The sequence below is a fragment of the Cydia fagiglandana genome, chromosome 14, assembly GCF_963556715.1.
Source record: "Cydia fagiglandana chromosome 14, ilCydFagi1.1, whole genome shotgun sequence".
In the NCBI taxonomy this organism is placed as follows: domain Eukaryota; kingdom Metazoa; phylum Arthropoda; class Insecta; order Lepidoptera; family Tortricidae; genus Cydia; species Cydia fagiglandana.
The window spans coordinates 5,476,988-5,482,987 of NC_085945.1; the positions used below are offsets into that span (position 1 = coordinate 5,476,988).

Genomic DNA, 6,000 nt, shown 5'->3' on the forward strand with positions numbered 1-6,000 from the left:
GTAGTACAAATACCATGGCTGCGATTTACTAAATTTCACAAAGGGGTCAGTACTTGGATGGGTGACCGTTTTTTTTTTTTTTTTTTGCATTATGGTACGGAACCCTTTGTGCGCGAGTCAGACTCGCACTTGCCCGGTTTTTTTACGGTACATTTAATGAAAATTGTGATGAGCTTTTATCTGAACCATTGTATCCCGGCGTGGAAACATACAGATGTAACTTATAATGGATACAAAGCTGTTTAATTAAAGTAGATATTATTGCTGTTAATGGTAACAAGTTTCTAGCCAGAACAGCCGTTACATATTCTAATGCTTTCCAATAACCATTACGGAGTCTACTGGAAAATGGTAATAATATTAAGAAATGTTACATTATTCGAGTGGGAGGCACCGATCTAAAGGTCATTTAAGAGAATAGTGCACGGTCAATTTTCCGTATAAACGTAGCCTCCATTTTCTCCCTGGATATTTACTTTACTGGATAATATTTTTACACAATTTATTAGCCATTTATTAAACAAATTTCACATATTTTTTTTAAATCACCCTAACTCTTATAACTAAAAATATTTGGAAAACGAGGACTATGTACGTTTGTATGTAAAAACGGCCGTCCCCTTTTGTCAATAATGAAGGGCTAGTGAATAATAATTATATTGAAAGAACGTGTACCACACACTACACTTTTTAGGGTTCCGTACCCAAAGTGTAAAACGGGACCCTATTACTAAGACTTCGCTGTCCGTCCGTCCGTCCGTCCGTCCGTCTGTCACCAGGCTGTATCTCACGAACCGTGATAGCTAGACAGTTGAAATTTTCACAGATGATGTATTTCTGTTGCCGCTATAACAACAAATACTAAAAACAGAATAAAATAAAGATTTAAATGGGGCTCCCATACAACAAACGTGATTTTTGACCAAAGTTAAGCAACGTCGGGAGTGGTCAGTACTTGGATGGGTGACCGTTTTTTTTTGCTTTTTTTTTTGTTTTTTTTTTGCATTATGGTACGGAACCCTTCGTGCGCGAGTCCGACTCGCACTTGCCCGGTTTTTTTTCGAATTCGTTTAAGAGCGAGCCACTTTTAGCTTCAGATTTCACCAGCTAATATTTGCAGAACCTTGGTCAAAAGCTTCTATTTAATTTGATAATGAGTTTAGAGAATTTCATTTTAAAATTTTTATTCTTTATGTACCGTTTTATGATTTGACTTCTAGTAGGTAATAATTATGCAAACCAAAGGGAACGCTTTATATATATTGAAAACACATGAATAAATTTCTAAGTAAATCTGTTCCCAAAAAAGTTTCTTAAATATATCTCCAGTGTTTTCATATTTCTAGATTATTTATAATTCAGTCTAATTTCAAAATTAAAAGCGATTGCATCAGGTATAAAACTACAGTCATGTGATTTTTTTTGTCCACAGGTATTATAATCACCTAGTTGTGAACTTTCCTAAATAGATTAAAAATATGCACCTCATACACCAATTTTAATAATCCTTCCTTGCTTCACGGAAGGAAACTAAGATGCAAAACTTTGAAACAAACTGAGTACTGAACCAGTATCGGAGATTTAAATTAATCCGCACCTAGGTTTAATACTTTTTGTTTTAGCCGCAACCTCTTGCTTTCCTTTTCAATATTAAGTATATTAACTGTTTTCCAAAATAGGTTTATGCAACCTTATTTCACTTTGCCAGCTCGGAAACCCGCAGCTCGGAGCTCCTTTTTTGTTTAGAGCAATGCATAGAAGTTTATTTTATTCAATATACCAGCTGCTGAAAATATGTTATATTATTGACTTGTTTTCCTGGTCTAGCGCCAGGGTCCAATATTCCATCTAGATTATCTTTAAAAAATTAGTACACCTTTAGGGTGCTGATTTAAAATGTATTTTTTTTTGACAATAATTAAAATTTATTATACAAAAGGTTAATGGTACATAAATAATCATACAAAAGTAACTTAAATATATCTAAATATTAAAATATTTTAATCTAAAAGGCATCCGCGGGCTGTACCGGGTGCAAAGGTGCCCATTATACTTGCCGCGTTACCACGTTGGATAGCGATGGCCAGCCTTTGCACCAGGTACGAACCCGCGCGAGCGTCAGAGGTCCTCTTTTTTTTAATATAATTCAATATTCAATGCAAAAGATTGTAAGGGAAAAACTTATTTAGCTGCGTCCCTGCTGCGTAACCCTAAAATACTATCCTATATATAATTTATATCCTGTATAAGCACTCTCGGTTTGAGTCTTCACTTTTTTACTTCTATTATAGAGAGAGGATGAGGAAATTGCAATATCCGATTAAGAGTACCTGAGAATAATAGTTTCGGAGAAAATCTCATCGAGTTGGCGATTTGGTCGTATAGTAAATTTTTTTTAGCATTAGAAATAAGGTAAACGATCTTGATGGGTCTTTTAATTAAAAAATACATTTAAAAAATAAGTTACGGCAAATATGTAACAATTATGAACCTAATACGATCATTTATATTTTTCTGCTTTCATAAGTAATAGTTACTGATTTTATAAAGCGTTTTTCAATTAAAAGACATGTCAAGATCGCTTACCTTTTTTCAAGTTCTTTCTAATGCTAAAAAAAAAACGAACTATAGTAAGATTATAATTATTAAGGTAGAAAATATATTTATAAATTAAGGAAGTTTAAAATAGACAACTGGTCGGAAGAGGCGCTAGATCGGGTGTCGTGGAGATCCATTTGGGATAGTTGAGTTTAACTTTTAAACCTCAATTGTATACAAAATCGTAAGCGCAAAATATAATACTTTTAGCTAAACAAACCGCTTAAAAAAGAATCCGATTATTTGTATTAATTATAAATAGGTACCTAACTATGTACCTACATAGTTACAAAGAATAATTTAAATAGTGACAAATTAAATACTTGACTTTAAAATTAATAGAAGACTTAGCACTACATTTCTATGTTGCGAAATTAAAAATTAAATCATTGTACTCGTACTTTCAAGTATAAGAGACCAAATAATTGCTTGTTTTTTTCATTATATTTCCCATATTATTTGTAAAACATAAAACAATTTTTTCTTAACAAAAATTTGGATTGTCTGACTCGGCTCTTGGCAGTACTCACCTAAGCCTCGCCATCCTCGGTCCTCGATAAGTTCTTTCTGGAGCAACTAACTGTTGCATGGGGCTCCGCTACGGGCCGCTTTTAGCCGATGCCAACAGTTTTATGAGGCAATAAGTATCCAACAACAAAAAGGGAAAGAGAAGATGAGGTAGACTGAGAAAAAATGTGACGTTCCACGGCAAAAGGTACCTTATGGCGGCTGGCGCTTACGTCGCATAGCGCCGCAATAATATTGGAGCGGCGTTAATAATAGCGTAAGCGCCAACTGCCATAAGGTACCTTTACCCGTGGGACGTCACAAATTATTTCAACCAAATAAAAGAAAAGGTTCAGGTCGTGTCATACGAGAAGGTTAAGGAGTTGGCAGAGGACCGGACGAGTTGGAATTGCTCCACCGAGAAGAGAACTTAAATATAAAGAAGAAGAGAAGAAAAAGTATTCATACGTGGATAAAAGCAAATAATTAGTTGACACATATCTCGAAAATGTTCTATTTTGAAAATTCAAAATGAAGGTAAGTATTTCTAAGGTAGCTGGTACTCACTAAGATACTTGATTGTGTTGTTAAAATTGTTTTATTTGAATATCAAAAAGTATGCTTAAATACTAAGGTTTTCATTATTCATTATCACATTACTTAATTAGGGATATTTTTTCACAAGTTCTATTCCAATCAACTTATTATATTTAAAATTAGGTATGGTTAAAAGTAAATATGTTTAGTATTAAATAAGAAAATCATTGTCAAAAATTTTGAAACTAACATTTAAATAAGTGTTCCGTGAACAAAGTTTTGTACGGAATACTAAAAACCTGTAGAAATTTTATGAAAATTATGAATTAAGTTGATAAAAAAATCCCTTGCACAGTCACTTTTTCTTTTATTTAATATACACACCTTAATATCTTACTAATTATTATGTGTTTATACGTTATTTTTAATGTTTTTATACTTAATTTTAACACTAGTTTTCAACAGACACTATTAGACTCGTTGCAAGTGCATCTGACGAAAAATATATTTTGCTTTAAAAATCACCTAATTACCATAGTGTTTCTTGTTTCTTTAAAAACTTGTTAAGGCATTCCTGATTCTCATTTCAAAACAAACATAGCTTTTTCATAAGTTTTCAGAACTTTAAAATTATTCTAGGATACTTTTCGGTCTTAAAATCCTATGTGCATAATTTATTTTTCCTCTAAAAAATCCTAAATAACTCTATTCCTCACTCTTACTTAATATAATTATTTCTTTCCATTAAAACCCTGTCACACAGGATACACACAGCACAGGATATGAACGAATGGCGAAATCTAGTGTCGGAGGCCAAGATCCACTTCGGGTCGCTGAGCCAGCGAAGTAAGTATTAAAACCCCTGTACAAAGTTGTCTAAAGTTACGAACTTACCTGAAGATTCACAACGCGTACTGCACGGCTAGGGCGGCCGCGCGTCTACTGCCTCGGGACGGGCGGCGCCGCCTTATATAGCCGCCCATAGGCGTAGGGCGGGGGATGCACTATCCTACATACATTCATTAAATGTCAAAAAGGCGCTAATTATTGCAGCTTCATAAACTAACCCACTAATGAGTGAGATTCAGCGTACGAAATAACTTTCCGCGCGATTAAACTATTATTAAAATTAAGTATAAGAACTAAAAAAAAAAAAAAAAAACATTTATTTCAGACCTTGGTCCATACACTTACATCGAAAAAACTAACTAACTACAAACTAACTAAATTTAACTTAAAATAAAGTTTTGTTGAAATATGAACTAATTAAGATACATAGTGTTTGACAGGAGCCAAGCATATACACCGGTAATAACTACATACACTTGTCAGATTTACTTTAATATTATCGTTGATAAAATAGGAAATAAGGATGTAAGGCAGTATTTAATTAAGACTAGATAATTATTGCTCAAAGTAATGTATTTATACAAGTATTTATATATATAATATATAACTACAAGGTTTAGAATATGAAAAATGGTAGACATTATTTAAGTAATATATTTATATAAGCAGATTGTAAGTAAAAGTATATTGTAGATTTACGGAACAATTAATCGGCTTTATTATCACATCATTCACAAAAATATTATTTTATGCGTAATAAATATTGGTGGCTTAATAGTTAGTACTGGCTACCTTAACGTACACACTTGGCATAGTTTAAAATAGTAATAAAGATCGAGCAATAAGCCACATGATGTATTACACCGTAATCAGTTGGAATATACGTTACATAGTAACTATTAAAAACTCATCAAAGGGTTATATTCACATTAAAGATTGTAACGTACATACCATCAGACTATAACACAAAGAAAACATACAGAAATTTATAACAAGTCATAAAATCACAATTAATAAAATTGACACTTAACTTCGTTCGTCGTCGTAGCTCTCCAACTGAGAAGTGACCCACAACTGTCAGACACCCGCTTATATTCGATTAGACTTCACCCCTTCTACCACTTCTTGGTGGGAATAACAAGTAAGATGTTTCCTGCACATCCGGTTATTATAATAATTCAATTCAACAAATGTATTTGCTGCATTTAGTTTAATTTATTATAGAATAATTAACGCAAACTAATACAAATTTAATATCATGGCTTATTATTATAAAATACTTTATTTACCTTACTTATGTTCTGACAGTTATGGTCAAGAAATATACATGGAGGGTAGTTGTGTTATTGAACAGCAGTTCTAACTTATTATTTCGATATAAGTACGTATTAGCTTAGCAAAAGTGAACCATCTCGTAAAAACGTAAGTGTGATCTTTGTTTTTATACTACGTATCTCACACGGCCATACTGACAGGTGCTTCGTTCTCGAAGTACCTTATTTCTATATT

At 32.8% G+C, this 6,000-nt stretch overlaps 1 protein-coding gene across 1 annotated transcript in view; it reads right to left on the bottom strand.

The window, feature by feature from the left end:
• Positions 1 to 4,578, bottom strand: part of LOC134670660 (helicostatins) — an 81,115-nt gene extending 76,537 nt beyond the window's left edge. The window contains exon 1 of the mRNA XM_063528475.1: positions 4,537 to 4,578. The gene's annotated coding sequence lies outside the window, so the exon portion shown is untranslated. The remainder of the gene's footprint in view (positions 1 to 4,536) is intronic.
• Between the last annotated feature and the right edge of the window lie 1,422 nt (positions 4,579 to 6,000).